The following is a 22,016-nucleotide window of genomic DNA, read 5'->3' on the forward strand; positions in this document are numbered from 1 at the left end:
AGAGATTCCCTTGAGTTACAACTGTTTTTGGGAGCAGCTACCATGAAGATAACATATGTGGTGAGACAGAGCCAACAGCACCCACTGGGTCGCAGCACAGCCATGGGAACATTTATCACACATTCCCAGGAAGCTGGAGTGGTTACTCATGCTTATGGAGAAATACCCTCTCTGAGCCACTGTCTCATGGGTGGTGGGGGTTGGCTGCCACCATTACTGCCTGCACTTCAAGGAGGACTCCAGTGACTTTATGCTCTCCTGGAGGGCTCCTTTTTTAAGTCAGAAGCTGAAGCCTGAGACTCAAAGACCCCAAAACCAAGGAAAAGCGGAGTCTGAATTCTGGCTACATGTTTTTGAAATGTCCAAGAAAGAAAATAATTTTCAGGGTGGAGATGGCCAGGGATGCTTTACATAAAATCTTGCATAGATTCCAAGGTGGATGGACTAGTCGTTTGCTTCTGGTTCTTTGGAAAGTTTCAGAGGAACATTCTGAATCAGAGAGAAGCATCATACCGCCATTGGCTTCTCTTTGGAGTCCAATCCCTGTCCTTCTGTCCCTGGGTTTCCTCAATGAGGGTGTATGTTTAAGGGAAAATTGGGTGAAGACTGTCCTCAATCATTGTACTTGTGGTAACTGTAAGGACTGAGAGGTCTGTGGCTCTGTGACTTTACGCACAGTACTTCCCAGCTCTGGGCTTCCCCCTTCCCCCATTTGTCTGACAGTGATGTTAAACTCTTTAAGTTTAAAGTAAGTCCAAGTCTAAGGTACCTATTGCTCAAAAACTTTAGAATTTTTAAACTGAGGTGTATAGAATTGGAGCCTGATTAAAACTTTCTTTCTTTTTATAAAATGAGACTAGGATGTGTACACGCAGACTCTACTGTGAGACCCATGGTGCAGGGTCTTGCTGCTCAAAATGTGTCCCTACATGGGTAGCATCACTAGGACCTGGGAACTTGGGAACTAGTCCTTGAGCCCTAGTCCAGAACTCCTGTTTCAGAATCTGCATTTTTTTTTTGACAGTCTCTCTCTGTCGCCCAGGCTGGAGTGCAGTGGTACCATCTCAGCTCACTGCAACCTCCACCTCCAGGGTTCAAGCAATTCTCCTGCCTCAGCCTCCCAAACAGCTGGGACTACAGGTGCCTGCCACCATGCCCAGCTAATTTTTGTATTTTTAGTAGAGACAGTGTTTCACCATAGTGGCCAGGATGGTTTCAAACTCCTGACCTTGTGATCCACCCACATCCTCCTCCCAGAGTGCTGGGATTACAGGGGTGAGCCACTGCACCCAGCCCAGAATCTGCATTTTAGTAAGATCTTGAGGAAATTCTTAAGCATATTAAAATGTTAAAACCACTAACCGCGAGTTCTTACAGAGGCTGTGTTTCCCTAAATTTATTGGCAGCAAGGTCAATTGTTTCAAGCACCTTGCCTTTCTTTCCCCCTATTCCTGGTGAGGTTATTACTGATCATTTTCCCCATCTAACAGATGAGAAAACCTAAACTCATAGAGATTAGGTAACTTGCCTACAGTCACACAATAGGTTATCAGATGTTGGGGTCGAGGTGGATTTAGGCTTGATCAGATGGTAGGTGAACATCTATTCAAGAAGCTGTCAAAACGTTTCCAACATACGTGTAAACATTTTACCTTGCCGAAAGCAATGTAAGAATTCCAGTTGCTCCACATCCTCACCAACAGCTATTATGGTCACCGTCTTTTGCTTTAGACATTCTCTCCTAGAGAGTTCCCAACAGAAATGAAGGCACATGTCTGTAAAAGATTGTTCATAGCAGCTTTATTTTTAACAGTCCCAAGGTGTAAATAAGCCAAATGTCCCCCAACAGGTGAATGATAAAATAATTGTGGTATATTCATATAATGAGATACTACTCAACAATAATAGAAAATGGACCACTGATACCTGCAACAACACAGATGAATCTCAGAAACATTTTACTTATTGAAAGAAGCCGGGGGGCGACTCAAGATGGCGCTGTGAGAACAACCCAGGATTGGAGCTCTCGTTGAATCCGCAAACGGTGAGTTGGAGCTGCATTTTCAGACTGATCTTTGTTGCCCACAGAACGGGGAAACTCCCAAGTATAAAAAAGACACGGGAAGCCAGGCAGTAGGTCTGCCTGGCGAAGCCGGCAGCCGGGGCGGCGGCAGCCGGCCCTACCCAGCAATCCCTACAGGGCGCGCTTGTCCGGGTGCCCTGTTGAACCGGCAACCTGAGACTTGAGAGGGCTGGACTTGAGACTGAACGAGACTTGGACAGTAGGCCAGCCCAGGGGATTGCAGGGACAGATCGTTAGGGACACCCAGTGGGATGAACAAAACCGTGATTTCAAACTATCCCGAGCAGACGGTCCGAGATGCTCTGTGGGGGAGGGGCGTCCACCACTACCAAGGCAACCCGCCCCAACTGAGATACACGCCCACTGCTGACGCAGCCTGCCATTGCCGAGGCAACCCGTCCCTACTGAGATACACGCCCACTGCTGACGCAGCCTGCCGTTGCTGAGGCAACACGCTACAAGGAAGAGACTCCGCCGCAGGGTGTGGCAGAGACCACAGCAGAGCCTGCAGGAACAGGGCGAATCACACAACAGCAGGGCAGAGCCACCAAACAGTGGCTAGTCTGCCTTCTAGCTGGGCAGGACACCTCATCGAACATCGAAAAATAAACCCCGAACCCCCAACACAGAACATTTGAGGAAAAAAAGGGTTTTTTTAATAAGCTCTGTTGCAGCAGAATCAAACATAGCAGCCTAACAGCCCTGAATGAACAACAGAGCTCACAGCTCAGCAATTGATCTCCAAAAAAGTACAGATTGTCTCCTCAAGCAGCTCCCTGACCCCTCTATATCCAAAAGACTGACATTTGGCAGGCATCATCCTGGGACAAAGATAGCAGAAAAAGAAACGGATAGCATCCCTCACTGTGCCACAGCTGCTAGAGGTGCACACCAGACAAGCAGGGCCTGGAGTGGACCTCAGCAGTCGTACAGTGAAGGGGCTAGGCTGGTAGAAGGAAAACTAAGTAACAGAAATACTTCATCATCAACAATCTGGGTGTCCACTCAGAGACCCAATTGAAAAGTCAGCAACTACGCAGACGACAAGCGGATAAACCCACAAAGATGGGAAGAAACCAGCGCAAAAAGGAGGAAAACACCCTAAACCAGAACACCTCGCCTCCTAGAAAGGACCAAAACTCCTCACCAGCAAGGGAGCAAAGCTGGATGGAGAATGACTGTGACGAAATGACGGAATTAGACTTCAGAAGGTGGATAATGAGAAACTTTTGTGAGCTAAAAGAACATGTATTAAATCAATGCAAAGAAACTAAGGAACTTAAAAAAAACATATGAGGAAATGATAACAAGAACGGATAACTTAGAGAGGAATATGAATGAATTAAAGGAGCTGAAAAACACAATACGAGAACTTCACGAAGCATGCACAAGTTTCAATAGCCGAATTGACCAAGCAGAAGAAAGAATATCTGAAGTCGAAGACCAACTCAATGAAATAAAACGAGAAACCAAGATTAGAGAAGAAAGCACAAAAAGGAATGAACAAAGTCTCCAAGAAATGTGGGACTATGTGAAAAGACCTAATCTATGTTTGATAGGTGTACCAGAAGGGGACGAAGAGAATGAATCCAAGCTGGAAAATACTCTTCAGGACATCATTCAGGAAAACTTCCCCCACCTAGCAAGACAGGCCAACACTCAAATGCAGGAAATACAGAGAACACCACATAGATATTCTGCAAGAAGAGCAACCCCAAGACACATAATCGTCAGATTCAACAAGGTTGAAATAAAGGAGAAAATACTAAGGGCAGCCAGAGAGAAAGGTCGAGTTACCCACAAAGGGAAGCCCATCAAACTCACAGCAGATCTCTCGGCAGAAACACTACAAGCCAGAAGAGAGTGGGGGCCAATATTCAACATTCTTAAAGAAAAGAACTTTCAACCCGGAATTTCATATCCAGCCAAACTGAGCTTCAGAAGTGAAGGAAAAATAAAATCCTTTGCAAACAAGCAAGTACTCAGAGATTTTGTCACCACCAGGCCTGCTTTACAAGAGCTCCTAAAGGAGGCACTACACATAGAAAGGAACAACCAGTACCAGCCATTCCAAAATCACACTAAAAGTTAAAGAGCATCAACATAATGAAGATTCTACAACAACTAACAGGCAAAACAGCCACTTAGCATCAAAATGGCAGTATCAAATTCACACATAACAATATTAGCCCTAAATGTAAATGGACTAAATGCACCAATCAAAAGACACAGACTGGCAAATTGGATAAAAATCCAAAACCCATCAGTGTGCTGTATCCAGGAAACCCATCTCACATGCAAGGATACACAAAGGCTCAAAATAAAGGGATGGAGGAAGATTTACCAAGCAAATGGAGAGCAAAAAAAAGCAGGAGTTGCAATTCTCATCTCTGATAAAATAGACTTTAAAGCAACAAAGATCAAAAGAGACAAAGAAGGCCATTACATAATGGTAAAAGGATCGATACAACAAGAAGAGCTAACGATCCTAAACATATATGGACCCAATGCAGGAGCACCCAGATACATAAGGCAAGTTCTTAATGACTTACAAAGAGACTTAGACTCACACACAATAATAGTGGGAGACTTTAACACTCCACTGTCAATATTAGACAGATCAACCAGACAGAAAATCAACAAGGATATCCAGGGCTTGAACTCAGACCTGAAGCAAGCAAACCTGATAGACATTTACAGAACTCTCCACCCCAAATCCACAGAATATACATTCTTCTCAGCACCACATCACACCTACTCAAAAATTGACCACATAATTGGAAGTAAAGCACTGCTCAACAGATGCAAAACAACTGAAATCATAACAAACAGCCTCTCAGACCATAGTGCAATCAAGTTAGAACTCAGAATACAGAAACCAACCCAGAACCGCACAGCTTCATGGAAACTGAACAACTGGCTCTTGAATGTTGACTGGGTAAACAATGAAATGAAGTCAGAAATAAAGAAGTTCTTCGAAACCAATGAGAACGAAGACACAACATGCCAGAACCTCTGGGACACATTTAAAGCAGTCTCTAGAGGAAAGTATATAGCAATAAGTGCCCATATGAGGAGAATGGAGAGATCCAAAATTGACACCCTATCATCAAAATTGAAAGAGCTAGAGGAGCAAGATAAAAAAAAAACTCAAAACCCAGCAGAAGACAAGAAATAACTATGATCAGAGCTGAACTGAAGGAGATTGAGACATGAAAAACCCTTCAAAAAATCAATAAATCCAAGAGCTGGTTTTTTGAAAAGATCAACAAAATAGACAGACCACTAGCCAGATTGATTAAAAAGAGAGAACAACCAAATAGATGCAATAAAAAATGATAAAGGGGAAATCACCACAGATTCCACAGAAATTCAAACCATCATCAGAGAATATTACAAACAACTCTATGCACATAAACTAGTAAACCTGGAAGAAATGGATAACTTCCTGGACTCCTGTGTCCTCCCAAGCCTAAACCAGGAGGAAGCTGAAACTATGAATAGACCAATAACAAGGTCAGAAGTCAAGGCAGCAATTAAGAGCCTACCACACAAAAAAAGCCCAGGTCCAGATGGGTTCACAGCCGAATTCTACCAGACACACAAAGAGGAGCTGGTACCATTCCTTCTAAAACTATTTCAAACAATCCAAAAAGACGGAATACTTCCCAAATCATTTTATGAGACCAACATCATCCTGATACCAAAACCTGGCAGAGACCCAACAAGAAAAGAAAACTTCAGGCCAATATCCATGATGAACATAGATGCAAAAATCTTCAATAAAATATTGGCAAGCCGAATGCAACAGCAAATCAAAAAACTTATTCACCATGATCAAGTAGGATTCATCCCGGGGATGCAAGGCTGGTTGAACATACGCAAGTCTATAAACGTAATTCACCACATAAACAGAACCAAAAACAAAAACCACATGATTATCTCAATTGACGCAGAGAAGGCATTTGACAAAATTCAACAGTGCTTTATGCTAAAAACCCTCAATAAACTCGGTATCGATGGAACGTATCTCAAAGTAATAAAAGCTATTTATGACAAACCAACAGCCAATATCATACTGAATGGGCAAAAACTGGAAGCATTCCCTTTGAAATCTGGTACTAGACAAGGATGCCCTCTTTCACCACTCCTATTCAATATAGTTCTGGAAGTTCTAGCCAGAGCAATCAGGCAAGAAAAAGAAATAAAGGGTATTCAAATAGGAAAGGTGGAAGCCAAATTGTCTCTATTTGCAGACGACGTGATAGTATACCTAGAAGACCCCATCACCTCAGCCCAAAAACTCCTGAAACTGATAAGCAACTTCAGCAAAGTCTCAGGATATAAAATCAATGTGCAAAAATCACAAGCATTCGTCTACACCAATAACAGACTTAAAGAAAGCCAAATCAAGAACGACCTGCCATTCACAATTGCTACAAAAAGAATAAAATACCTTGGAATACAACTCACAAGGAACGTAAGGGACCTCTTCAAGGAGAACTACAAACCACTGCTCAACGAAATCAGAGAGGACACAAACAGATGGAGAAACATTCCATGTTCATGGTTAGGAAGAATTAATATCGTGAAAATGGCTATACTGCCCAAAGTAATTTACAGAATCAACGCTATCCCCATCAAGCTACCATTGACTTTCTTCACAGAACTGGAAAAAACCACCATGAACTTTCATATGGAACCAAAAGAGAGCCCACATAGCCAAGTCAATTCTAAGCAAAAAGAACACAGTGGGGGGCATCACACTACCGGATTTCAAACTATACTACAAGGCTACAGTAATCAAAACAACATGGTACTGGTACCAAAACAGAGATATAGACCAATGGAACAAAACAGAGGCACCGGAGGCAACACAACACATCTACAACTATACAATCTTTGATAAACCTGACAAAAACAAGCAAGGGGGAAAGGATTCCCTATTTAACAAATGGTGTTGGGAAAACTGGCTAGCCATGTGCAGAAAGCAGAAACTGGACCCCTTCCTGACACCTTACACTAAAATTAACTCCAGATGGATTAAAGACTTAAACATAAGACCTGGCACCATAAAAACCCTAGAAGGAAATCTAGGCAAAACTATCCAGGACATAGGAGTAGGCAAGGACTTTATGAACAAAACACCAAAAGCATTGGCAACAAAAGCCAAAATAGACAAATGGGACCTAATGAAACTCCACAGTTTCTGCACGGCAAAAGAAACAGTCACTAGAGTGGATCGGCAACCAACAGAATGGGAAAAAATTTTTGCAGTTTACCCATCTGACAAAGGGTTGATATCCAGAATTTACAAAGAACTAAAACAGATTTACAGGAAAAAAACAAACAAGCCCATTCAAAAGTGGGCAAAGGATATGAACAGACACTTTACGAAAGAAGACATATATGAGGCCAACAGTCATATGAAAAAATGCTCATCGTCACTGGTCATCAGAGAGATGCAAATCAAAACCACATTGAGATACCATCTCACGCCAGTTAGAATGGCGATCATTAAAAAATCTGGAGACAACAGATGCTGGAGAGGATGTGGAGAAAAAGGAACACTTTTACACTGTTGGTGGGAGTGTAAATTAGTTCAACCATTGTGGAAGACAGTGTGGCGATTCCTCAAGGCCTTAGAAATAGAAATTCCATTTGACCCAGCAATCCCATTACTGGGTATATATCCAAAAGACTATAAATCGTTCTACTATAAGGACACATGTACACGAATGTTCATTGCAGCACTGTTTACAATAGCAAAGACCTGGAATCAACCAAAATACCCATTGATAATAGACTGGATTGGAAAAATGTGGCACATATACACCATGGAATATTATGCAGCAATCAGAAATGATGAATTTGTGTCGTTTGTAGGGACATGGATGAATCTGGAGAATGTCATCCTCAGCAAACTGACACAAGAACAGAAAATGAAACACTGCATATTCTCACTCATAGGTGGGTGATGAAAAATGAGAACACATGGACACAGAAAGGGGAGTACTAAACCCTGGGGTCTATTGGGGGTAAAAGGGGAGGGCCAGTGGGAGGGGAAGATGGGGAGGGATAGCCTGGGGAGAAATGCCAAATGTGGGTGAAAAGGAGAAGGAAAGAAAAGCACACTGCCATGTGTGTTCCTACGCAACAGTCTTACATGCTCTGCTCATGTACCCCAAAATCTAAAATCCAATAAAAAATTAAAAGAAAAAAGAAAAAAGAAAGAAGCCAGGCCAAAAAACAAAAAAAAGAATAGTATATACTATGTGATTCAATTTATATAAAATTTAGAAAATGCAAACTAATACATACTGACAGAAAATTAGTGGCTGCCTGAGAATGAAGTTGGATAGAACATGAGAGTATAAAGGGCATAAGAGGCCGGGAGCGGTGGCTCAAGCCTGTAATCCCAGCACTTTGGGAGGCCGAGGCGGGTGGATCACGAGGTCGGAAGATCGAGACCATCCTGGTCAACATGGTGAAACCCCGTCTCTACTAAAAATTACAAAAAATTAGCTGGGCACGGTGGCGTGTGCCTGTAATCCCAGCTACTCAGGAGGCTGAGGCAGGAGAATTGCCTGAACCCAGGGGGCAGAGGTTGCAGTGAGCCGAGATCGCGCCATTGCACTCCAGCCTGGGTAACAAGAGCGAAACTCCGTCTCAAAATAAATAAATAAATAAATAAAATAAAGGGCATAAGAAAATTTGGGGAGATAATGGGTGTGTTCATGATCTTGATTGTGGTGGTGATCTCAACAGTGTGTGTTGTTCAAGAGTGAATTAACCATATTACACACTTTAAATATACAGCGTCTGTTGTCTGTCAGTTGTGCTTCCATAAAGTTATTTTTAAGAATGGAAGGTAACTGTAATACCATAATTGATGTTTTCTCGTTTATTATGTCAACTTTTATTTTAGATTCAGGAGGTACATGTGCAGGTTTGTTACAAGGATATATTGCATGATGTTGAGGTTTGGGGTATGATTGACCCTGTTGCCCAGGTACTGAGCATAGTACTCAATACTTAGTGTTCAGCTTCCTCCACCTATTTGTTCCCAGTGTCTATTGTTGCTGTCTTTTTGCCCATATGTTCCCACTCATAAGTAAGAAGGTGTCATATTTGGTTTTGTTCCTGTGTGTTAGCTGGCTCAGGATAATGGCCTCCAGCAGCATCCATGTTGGATGCAGCCACAGTTTATGGCTGTGTAGTATTCCATGGTATACATGTATCACATTTTCTTTATCCAGTCCACCACTGATGATCAGCTTGGTTGATTCCATGTCTTTGCTCTTGTGAGTAGTGCTGCAATGAACACACGAGTACATGTGTCCAGTTTGTCAATTTTTGTTTCTGTTGCAATTGCTTTTGAGGACTTAGTCCTAAATTATTTCCCAAGGCTGATATCCAGAATGATGTTTCCTAGGTTTCCTTCAAAGATTCTTATAGTTTTAAGTCTTACATTTAAATCTTTAATCCACCTTGAGTTAATTTTTGTATATGGTGAAAGGGAGGGGTCCAGTTTCGTTCTTCTGTATATGACTAGCCATCTATTCCAGCACCAGTTATTGAATATGGAGTACTTTCCCCATTGCTTATTTTTGTCAACTTTGTCAAAGATAAGATGTCTGTAGATGTGTGGCTTTATTTCTGGGTTCTCTGTTCTGTTTTATTAATCTATGTGTCTGTTTTTGTACTGGTACCATGCCCTTTTGGTTATTGCCGCCTTGTAGTATAGTTAGTAATGAGGTGTCTCCATTTTTGTGCTTTTTGCTTATGATTGCTTTGGCTATTTGGGCTCCTTTTTGATTCCTTATGAATTTTAGAATAGTTTTTTCTAGTTCTGTGAAAAATGACATTGGAAGTTTGATAGGAATAGCATTGAAACTAAATTTCTTTGGGCAGCACGGCTATTTTAATGATATTGATTTTTTCAATCTATGTGCAGAGAATATTTTTCCATTTGTTTGGAAGACATTTGTTTGGGCCACCTATGATTCCTTTCAGCAGTGTTTTGTTGCTCTCCTTGTGGAGATTTTACTGCCTTGGCTAAATGTATTCCCAAGTATTTTATTTTATTTTTTGCAGTTATTGTAAATGGGATTGCATTCTTGATTTGATTCTCAGCTTTAATATTATTAGTGTATAGAAACAGATACATTGATATTGTACCTGAAACTTCACTGAAGTCATTTATCAATCCCAGGAGCCTTTTGGCAAAGTCTTTAGAGTTCTCTAAGTATAGAATCATGTTGTCTGCAGAGAAAATTAGACTTCTTCTTTTCCTATTTAGATGCCTTTTATTTCTTTCTTTTGCTTGATTGCTCTGCTGAAACTGCCCCATAATTGATCTTAGTGCCCATTTTTCTATTTTATTTGCTTTAGTTGATGTTCTGAAAGATTGGAAAGGTGATTTCTGAAGATTTAATTCAGTCTTAGAGTATTTTCTCCATTCAGAAAGTGGTTATACCATATACTTATTTTTAAACATGTACAAACGATGGTAAAGCTTCTGCATTAGACATGCTACAATTCTTGCTGTAGTTATTTCTTCATAGCTGCAAGCCATCTTGACCACTTATGCTAGAAGTAAACTGGCTTTAGTGTAGCAGTGGAAGTCAAATAGTACCTCTCCGAGTGGCTTAGCATTAAGCAAACTGAAATAAGGTATTTCTCAGAGAGAGGAAACTATAACAAGGAAAGTACATTTTTGAGATTTTAGACTAAATTATAGTGGTTTCAAATCCAAATGTTATTGGAATGATATAGCAGCACACATCAAAATGGGAAAATGGGTCTTTGGAATGGTTATAGGGTTATTTTGTGTCACAGAATGAGCTATTGTTGAAACAAGCTGTTGAATGGTAGTGAGAATTTCTCATGGGATCACTTGAGCAATACAATTACAAAATATAACTCTATCCAATTTGATTTGGACTCCAGTATCCTTTATCTTACTGGCTGGTCTGAACTTCTCTAAAGTTGTCTTCAGAAGGAGGCATCTTCCCCAAAGCTCACTCAAACATAGAAGAAAATCTCACATCTTCTAGAGGTCAGCAGAATGACATGTTTTTCCATTTTAGTTTCTTGTTTATCTTTAAGAAATACTGAGAAAAGCCAACAGCTTTACATGTATATCTAATACACAAACATGAACACACAATGAAAAACTGTTCTTAGGAACAAGCATTTTCATATTCAAAAGAGATATACAAATTTAATTCATTTATCAGACAAAATGAAGCACAGAGTTCTTATTTGATGTCTATGAGAACTGAATTGTTTGTGCCATAAAAACTGGGCCAGTTGCTATAGTATCAAGCCAGTAATTGACTAATTGACATTTGTTATCAATTCATAAACATCATAAAGCATGAAAGTCATGGAATAAATGCTGGCTTTCGTCTTGAAAAGTTCAACTCTGATGAATGAAGTGAAGTTTTGATTGAGCACTGTTTATTAAATGTTGAATACTTATCAGGTTAAACAATATGAAATCCCTCGTATTAAATCACTTTGGGCCTACAAAAGCATCAGGCACTACTGAAGTGCTAAACGTTAAAATATAATTAAAGATAAAAGTCCTGAATTCAAAGAACTCAGTCTACTGAAGCAAACAGACTCAAAATCTGATAAGCATTAGTATTCTATAAGAGAGGTATGTGCATGAAGAACTAACTTCGCTACAGCAGAAATTTTACTACTACTCACTACTAGTAGTAAAGTATTTCAGTAGAATAATCTACATGTTCTTTTCTGGACTCACAAATTCATTCTGAACATAACATCGACAACCGTATGTAGAATGATAGAGGATAATTGCCTGGGAATGTTTTCAGCTTTTGTGCTCAAAAAATTTAAATTAATCTGTTCTTCTGTCTTCTTAACCAATCCATTTGGAGGTTTTTTGGATATCAGCAAAGAGACTGTCGTCAAATGATTCATGCAGAACCGAGTTGTGGTTCAGTTCCTTGGCAGTCCGTTTTGTTGATAGTCATGAAGAGATCAACACTCCAGGGGCCTCTTCTATATACTTGGCTTTATTATAATAATCCCCAAATTAAAAGATCTTTTGGGAAATAGCTACCATCTTTCTTGATATCCCTGCTTTTAGCCATAAACACATTTTAAACTCATTGGCACACACATGGCTTTTAATCCTTGTAGAGAACTTCTTTCATGTTAAAAACATATTTTAAAAAACCAAGCTGAACCACTTTCTAAACATTTAAAAGTTTTAAAACACCCACTCACCTTTAAAAAAAAAAAAAAAGTAAAAGCACACCAAAACTTCTGATGTCACTTTCCATGGATGTTGACGCATTTAGGTTGTCAGTTCTATTTCTGTTCACTTAACTGTAGCCTCCAATTTCCACTTATAGCATTTAGCTTGGAAATTTGGCATTGTTCAAACTTCAATGGCTGCAAAGCCATGTAAAACACGATACAATAAAAATACCCCTGAAACTGCCTCACCTTTTTTGGACAAATCTTGAGTTGGTTTTGTAATGGTGAACACGATGCTATTTATCTGGGGCTAAATTGTGGAATGAAGGGTAGAGAAACAGCTACCACATTACCAAATAAAAACTACCATTTAAACATTTGAATTCATTCTAATAAATGACTATTTGTTTTTTCTATTTGCTAAATTGACATCTCTTAATTCTCTTGCTCTCTAGGGCAGCTAAGGAAGTAATTTGAGCTTAAACGAATAAATGTTTATTGAACAAGCTGTATTCTTATAGAGAGTCAAAGATGGTAGCATTAGGAACCATTTGGTGGAAGCCATTCATTCTGTGGTTCCTTTATGCTAACAATCAAAACAAAAAAGAAATAACAGAGTTTCTCTTCTATGGGAGGTGGAGAGGGGGGCTTTAGGTTTGTCAAAGGAGGGACTTATAAAACAAATAATTGCAATTCAAAGTTTAAAGTGCTATTTGTAACAGAGGTGAGGAGGAGGGAATTTGACTCACCCATCTTGGGCCTTAGAGAGTTTGACTTACATTTTGAGGAACTGAGTTTAACAGGAACATAAAGGGGTAAAGAGAATCTTTGACAAATGGGGCATCCTGAGAAAAGTTGTGGAAGCTAAGGAGAGTCTAGCTTATCTCAGGAGGAATAAGAAGTTGTACAGATTCTTGTGTATGAGAGGTTTAGATATTGGCAGAGGAGAAAGAAAAGGTAAGCAGGAACCACGCTGTGAAGGATATAGTCTGGCCTCCTTCTCTAGAGTCAAGTCTGAGGCAGGTAATCTTGTTAAGAGGTAACTGACAGAGTCCAGGCATAATATGAGGAGGATTTGACTTAAGACAGTGAAATCCAATTTGAATCACTTTGAATTTCAAGTGTCTCCGAAACATTCTAGAGTAGATGTTTTAAAGACAGTAGGAAATGTGGGTGTAAAGGGAGAGGTCACACCTAGAGATCTGGATTCTCGATCAGGATATTTGGAAGTCAAAGTCCTGAGAATGAGTATGATCTCTTCTGTAATAGTTTACCGAATGACCCATGAAGGAACCAAACACTGAAAGAGGAAAGAGGAGACTTTAACATCAATTGAGAGGAACAAGGAGAAAGAGGTTGGTTGCTCCAGAAACCAAGGAAGGGTCAAAGAGGAGAATGGAATATGTCACAGATCTACTAAGAATTCTTTATTGGATTGGGCAATTGAGGGTTCACAGATGATCAGAGGAGCCAGAGACAAATCAACTTGGTCAGTCTCTGCCTGCCAAATTCAAAATCTCTTGACAGGGTTCCGGTTTGGGTATGACTACATTAGTAGCTAGGGTTATGCCACTGTGTAAAAATACTTTGATGATGATTTTTTTTTAATGCCGGTAGTCAGTGAAGCATTCTTCAATGTCTTTTTCCTGAATTTCTCCCACTTTTTGATCTGAAATGAAATCTTAGGGGAACTCACCCAATTAGCCTCAATGCCACAATCTAAGCCTTTAAATTCTAGCAATTGAGTATTTTGTAGTAGCAAAGGCAATTAGTTTACCCAAGATGGGTTACATAAAGTAGGCTAGAAAATTCTGGTTTCAGTCACATATTGTCTTTTGGACTTGGTTACATAAGGTAGGCTAGAACATTCTGGTTTCAGTCACTTAGTATCTTTTGGACTCAGCTAAGGAGGCTTTTGAGCCTATGCCCTGCCCCAGAGACTCTGATTCTGACTAATCAGTCCAGTTAAATTTGTACAGGGTTAGGCCCAATCATCATTATTTTTTAGGATCTCAGAACAAAGAAGGAGTTAAAACCACTAAGTGGATATTTGAATGCCTTATATCCTCGGTACTCAAAGTGATCCACAGAGCATAATTTGTATCATTCCCTTGTGCTTGTTAGATGTGCAGAATCCCAGGCACCACCCAGATCTACTAAATCTGAATCTGCATTTTAATGAAATTAAAATTTTTCTTTTATAATTATTAAAATTTTCTTTAGGAGCAGGGTCTTGCTCTATTGCCCAGCCTAGAGAGCAAGGAGTAATCATGGCTCACTGGAGACTCAAACTCATGGGTTCAAGCAGTCCTCCTGCCTCAGCCTCTGGAGTAGTTGGGTCTACAGTTGTGTGCCACTCTTCTCGACTAATTTTTCAAAAACATTTTTCGTAAAGTTGAGGTCTGCCTATGTTGCCTAGGCTGGTCTGAGATTTAAACAAAGTTGAAAATCATGCATTATATGTTATAGTTGACCGAAGTCTTGCCTTTGTACTGCCCTGAAAACAATTGGGCAGACCTGGCAAGACTCAACTTAAGTACCCCGTAAATTGCTAAAACAGTAGTTTAAACCCTGGCTGCACCTTTAAAGGACCTTCAGACCTTTAACAATATACTGAAACACTGAGTTTACCCCTAGAGATTCTGATTTATTTGTTCAGGGGTGAGGAATGGGCATTAGTATTTTAAAAGCTCCCCCAAATGTTTCTATTATATAACTAGGAAAAAAAATTCATTATACTAAGAGGTCCTAAAGAGGAGCAGAAATCTAAATTTAATTCAAATGTAATAGAAATGTTTTAATATAATGAGAGCTTAGTGATAGGAGTGTATTCATAATTGGAGCCTCAGTCGCTGTGCAGCAGGATGGTGTGAAGGCAATTTCTTAAGGTCTCATTAATGACATGAACGATGGCATAGTCTTTTCGTTCAAATTCTTAGTAAGCTCTTACGAGAGTTTCAATTAACTTAAAACACTTATACCAACAATTTTTAAAAGTTAGTAGCGACAACACCAGAATAAAAACTTGTCTTATGTTAAAGGAGTTTGAGGGAGTGGAGGCAGCCAGAAGTAGGGAGAGGAAAAGGTACTTTCCTCCTAGCGGGAAAGATCTGTATGCCTAAATTTGCTAAACCTGAAACAGCGGCGTTTTGCAAGACTGAAAGTCTACGTGTAGGTGTGCGCAGAATGTCAGGAATGAGTCAAAGATTAATACCTAAATTATAGAGTATGAAAGGGGGATTGTATGCCTCTGACTTGGAAAGTGGGAAAGAAGGAAATATGGACTGATTCTGAAGGACAGTTGACCCTTGGGCAATGTGGGGGTTAGGGGCACCAACCCCGTAAGACGTTGAAAATCTGTGTATAGCTTTTGAATCCCCCAAAACATAATTACTAATTGCCTACTGTTGACCAGAAGCCTTACCAATAACATAAACAATCAGTTAATGCATATTTTCTATGTTATATATATTATGTACTGTATTCTTACAATAGAGTAAGCTAGAGAAAGAAAATGTGATTTTAAAAATCGTAAGGAAGAGAAAATATATTTACTTTCATTAAGTGGAAATGGATCATTATAAAGGTCTTCATCCTCACCACCTTCACATTGAGTGGCTAAGGAGGAGGGGAAAGAGGAGGGATTGGTCTTGCTGTCTCAAGATTGACAGACACAGAAGAAACTCCATACATAAATGGACCCTGGAAATTTAAACTCTTGTTGTTCAAGAATCAACATACATACTATTTATTATAGTTTAACTAGGTGAATAATACCAGTTCCAAGAATGGAGAAAGACTGAAGCCATGCATTTAAGAGTAGTTCTGCAAAATTTCTCAAGTATAAAGCTTATTCACTGGCAGGTTTTCCCAAATGTCCAAATCATGCTGCAATTAAAGTACTGCAGTGATCGCCAAAATGACCTTCTAGCAGAATGATTCTTTATGAAATGTGTATAGAATGTATTTTTTATTCAATTAACTACTTGGTAAGTTTTCCAAACTCTCCTGGATAGCTAAGGACGGTATTAAATAATTGCAAGACATTCTCTCTGTACTTGAGAGACTTAAACATTTGTTCAGTAAAAACAATTAGAGAATTATGTATTTAGGGAAAATATTTTATTTTCAAGTTACAGTAAAACTGCACTTAAATTGAGAAAAACTGTAAAGCCGTAAAGCTCAAGGTTTTAAAAATTAAACGGCAGCAATAACGCTCTTGATGATATGAGAATGCAAAATAGCTGCAGAGGTTTTAATATACAACATTTTAAAGAAATTACACTTAGCTCTCCATGTCTAGGGGTTCTCACTTAGTAGATTGAACTGACTGCAGATCAAAAATATTTGAAAAGAAAACCAAAAAGTAATAATACAAGTAACAATAAAAAAGATACAAATAAAATATCAATACAGTATAACAGCTACTTCCATAGCATTGCAATAGGTATTATAAGCAATCTAGAGATGATTCAGAATATAAGGGAGAATGTATGTAGGTTATACACAAATACTATATACCATTTTGTGTTAAGGACTGGAGCATCCTGGATTTTGGTAACTGCGGGGGTCGTGGAACAAATTCTGGTAGATACTGAGGGATGACTGACTATATTGTGTGGCTAGAGTACACAGAGTCAGTACTGGCCTGAGAAGTAACACTTTGTAATTCTCTTTTCTGTAAGACAGAGACATAATCAACTACTCACTCCAGTTCTTGACATAGGGTGAATAAAAATAATCTTGTCTTGCTTTCTTCACATGTTAAATTTGAAAAAGAAAAAAAAAAGACATAAAGGGAGAGTAGTTTGCAATCCCATCTTTCCCCCACTTTCTGTTCTCTGTATTTTGTGATGTTGGTTCCTTTCAGAATTGAATAGGCTCTTGGAGACTGAGGAGAGTCGAATTTATGATATTCTTTTAGAAAGTGCTCACTATGTGCTGCACTTCCAAATAAATTCATTTTATTTCATTTTTGAAAAGTTCTTTTGGGTAATACTATGCAATTTTGACAGATGATGGGGAAAAATGGAAGCCCACAAAGATAAATTTACGTGTCTAAAATCACACAAAGGAAAATCTCAAACCCAGTTTTTAAAACTAAATTCCCTGCAGGACGTGGCATTTGGTCCCTGGGTTGTAGAATATCAGAACACAGTTGAAAACGCCGTACAGTGAACGTGCTGCCAAAGCAGCCCAGTGTGGTCCAGGGTTCTTACTCTGGTTACTTTCTTTGAGTTTTCAACCTCAAGGTTGAGGAATTAAGAACGTGGTCCCTCATTCAGATTTTGGCTCAGCTGTATATTAGCCCTGTGACCTTGGCAAGCCAACTAACATTCATTATTGAACCTCTTTTTCTTATTTTATCTAAAAAGTGCATGATTCATAATGAATTCATTCCTACCTCCTATGGGTGTTGTGGGAATTAAATGGGTAAATTACATAAGTGCTTAGAACAGTGCCAGGCATGTGGTAAGCACTCAATACATGTTAGCTATTCTTATCTTCGGGACTCTTAAAGTTTGATCCTAAACCAACCAGTTCTTCTAAGCTGCAGGCTCATACATCCTATGTGCTGATGGTGAGGATGTTGACCTGGATAGTTGCAGACCTCCCAAACTCATCATGCCCCAAATTGAACTCGATTTGGGCATAAGAGCATACCAAGTGTTTAGCACAGTGAAAGATCAGTAAGCACTCAATAAATTTTAGCTGTTATCACTATGGATTTCAAAACTGTTATTTCTCCTATATTCTTTTTTGTAGATGACACTTCATTATCCAGAGGATACAATGATGGAAACTTGGGGTCATCCCAAATTCCTGAATTTTCTCCATTCTGCAAGATCCAGCCAATAATTAAGTCTAACCAATATTTCCTTCCCGTAAGTTTCATCTATAGCTTCGGTTCCCACAGCCTCATTATTTTTTTGTTCCGGATATTTGAATAGGCTTCTCATGGTCTCTGGGATCCAAGTCATGCTCTCTTTAATCCATCCTCTTCAATAATACAAGAATGAATCCTTAAGATTCAAACTGAGCACGTCATTGACTTACCCTGAAGTCCTTCACTCACACCCATCCGCCTCCAGGAAGTCTGCCCCTCTCTCCCATCTTTCTGTAGTGTACTAGACCACCTCCTGCTGGAGGCTTACCTCTCAGACGTACTTGATGCTGTGGCCATGCTGGCCTTCTGGAATATTCTGTACACTTTCATTTCCAAGAGTCATTGCTTACGCTCTTTTTCAGACTAGAATGGTTTTTCCCATCTCTGTAAAGAAGCATTTTCATCTGAAACACTGGGAAATGCAATGATAATTTGACACATTTAAAAATGTCAAGTATGTGAAATTAAATTGGGTAGAATGATTCTTTTGGGGAGCTAAAGAATTGCCAATTAGTGAATACACAGAATGCCCAGAAGAGAAGCTTTGCAAAATTGTTAGGGTAGAAACTGTTATTACTAACAGTTTCTCGTGTCAATACTAGTATAATTTTTTGGATGCTGAGGAAGCTGTAATCTGGAATTGCAAACCAAAGACAAAACCAAACTTCAAACATTGCTGGTGCTACCACTGTGGAGAAGGAGAGAGATTCATATATAATTGAAATGGATCAGTCTCTTTCTATGGCTTAGGTGTCTTACAGGGCGAGGTGTCAGTTTTCACACTGCTTACTGGCATTGGTTCAAACTGCAAGGGCCTCTGGGCACCACCTTACCTGGGAACTTATCCCTTGGTACCTGGAGAGGGATGGACAACTTGGATTTGATCTTGAAAGGGACTATTAGAGAAAAATGGCAGTTAATACATCAACAGAAAAAAGATAAATTGTTTCATAATCTGGGAAGGGATAATTATGCCAACAATTTCAAGGAAGAGAGGAAGCTTTTCAGTAAGTGGTTGAGATAAATATTTTGCACACTAAAATTCTGCAAGTCATTTTCCTGGGTCAAGCTGACTCTCTTTTACATACAACTTGTCAATGTAAAAACTTAGGTCACTTAAAATGTATTTCCTTTTAGAATCTTCTATTTCAAACAGTCCTAATTTTAAAAATCAGCCTAAAACCTTCAAAACAGGCAAATGTTTGCTCTGCCTAGCAACAGTGGTCTTCGATGATTTCTTATTTCTCTTTGATGCAGTTCAGATTCCGTAGCATGACATTCAGGGGCCCCACATTTTTCTAATTTAGCAATTGCCCTCCATCATCTCATTTCCACAGACATCACCCCCTCTAGTCACACACTTGCTGGCATCTAATGGCATTTTGCTTTCTGTCACCTCCTCATCCTTGTGCACGCTCTTCTTTCTGCCCAGTGTGTTCTTCTTTCCCTGTGTTAAGTCTTTTATCCTTCAGTATTCTCACACCAACTCCTAAAGACTGAGTTGATAGCTTCGTTATGTTTCTTTCCCTAGCAGTCCCATAATGCCAGGTCCATGCTTCCATTGTATGTATCCACTGTGTTGTAATCATGATGATGATAACCAGTATCTCCTTCTAGGCTATGAGCTTCTTTTCCTTATCTCCAGTTTCCAACACAGGGCCTTCAACATAATACTGTCTATAGATAGAATGAATAAAGCATCATAGTATTTGATGGTTGACTTTTAGGTGGTTCATAGTAAGTGCTATCTATAGAATGAATGAGTAAAGCATCACAGTAGCTGCCAGGTATTTGACATTTAGTCAGGTGGCTCCTACTAACAACTGTCTAAATGTATGGCTGGCTTTAGGATGGTCTGGTTATAATTGTCATAAATCTACCCATGTCTGACACATTATTTTGTGTCTTTCGTGTGCAATTTGTGCCTGATTTCAGCCTTTGAGTAAACCTCCTGTCCTCCACCTTTCATCAAGCCCTGTGGATAAAATGAACTGTATATGACATCTGAGTTCGTATAATATCCATTTATTCGTCATCGATCATTCACTCATACATATTTATTGGGCACTTACTATGTGACAGGACCAATTCTAAAATCAATTGTGTTCTGATTACATGTTGCACGACACCTTCTTATATGATATTATATTACAGTTATTTGTAAGAGTTTTTGCCTTTGCCCCTCTGGTGCAGTTCCTGACATACAGGCATTCAATAAATGTTAGGTGAATAATTACATTGAAAAATTCATAATCCAATGGCTAAATTTGGTTATCTATTCACTAGTTTAAATTCCAGACTTAATTATCAAACACAATAGGTAGCTTAGATTTATTTTCCAGTTCAAATGTTCTCTGTTCACACATTATCTGAGGTTATAAAACGACATTCAAATATGTTTTTAAAGCACCAGAACTTTTTTTCAAATGTAGTTTAAATACAGAGGATTGTAGAGAAAAAGTTAAAAAAAAAAAAAAGACACAGTTCTATCATCCAAAAGCGATGTTTTGAATTTCAGTGATGAGTATATTACCTGCAAATCCAGTTTTGTAAATCACCAGGGTGCACCATTCAAATAGAACTCAGTGTGAGTTGTGCCCACTAGAGCTGTCCTACCCAGTAGCCCTCATTACCTTACTACCTTTCTATATGTATATAGCTCAGTGAACATAGCATTCTGCTTTTCTAGTTTCTATTAGTATTTTCCATATTATTAAATTCATTTTACTAGTTAAACTTTTATTTAACTTACCATTGTTCTGATCACAAAATTTAGACATGTAGCATTTGTAGAGCTCCCAGAGAAGTGAGTTTAAGCTTTCTGTTAGTTTTGGGTGGCTCCCATTAGGAACTTGGCTTTTAATTCATATAGCATCATGACCCATGAAAACAGTCTTTGTTCCATGAATAAAATTATATCCATCTCTCATAACACATCTCAGAAGAGGGAGTGTAAAGGTATACAAAGCAAAGCCTTACAGAACTACCTGCCAACAACATTCATTACTAACTACATTTCAGTTAATATAATTCTTCTAGAAAATGTAGTTAAGAGCCAAAGACTAGTGATACTAAGAATTTATCTCCCTTTGAAAACTGGCACAAGACAAGAATGCCCTCTCTCAGCATTCCTATTAAACATTGTATTGGAAGTTCTGGCCAAGGCAATCACACTACCTGGCAAAAGAAAGAAATAAAGGGTATTCAAATAGGAAGTCAAATTGTCTCTGTTTGCAGATGACATGATTGCATATTTAGAAAACCCCATCATCTCAGCCAAAAATATCCTTAAGCTGATAAGCAACTTCAGCTAAGTCTCAGGATACAAAAGTCAAGGTGCAAAAATCACAAGCATTCCTACACACCAATAATAGACAATCAGATAGCCAAATCATGAGTCAACTCCCGTTCACAATTGCTACAAAGAGGATAAAATACCTAGGAATACAACTTACAAGGGATGTAAACAACCTCTTAAAGAAGAACTACAAACCACTGATAAAGGAAATAGAGGAGGACACAAATGAATGGAAAAACATTTTGTGCTTATGGATAGAAAGAATCAATATCATGAAAATGGCCATACTGCCCAAAGTTATTTATAGATTCCATGCTATCCCAATCAAATTACCTTTGACATTCTTTGCAGAATTACAAAAAAACTACTTTAAGTTTCATATGGAACCAAAAAAAAGCCCATACAGCCAACACAATCCTAAGCAAAAAAAAAAAAAAAAAAAAACAAAGCTGAAGGTATCACACTACCTGACTTTAAACTATACTACAAGGCTACAGTAATCAAAACAGCAT

The sequence above is a fragment of the Callithrix jacchus genome, chromosome 4, assembly GCF_049354715.1.
Source record: "Callithrix jacchus isolate 240 chromosome 4, calJac240_pri, whole genome shotgun sequence".
Classification (NCBI taxonomy): domain Eukaryota; kingdom Metazoa; phylum Chordata; class Mammalia; order Primates; family Cebidae; genus Callithrix; species Callithrix jacchus.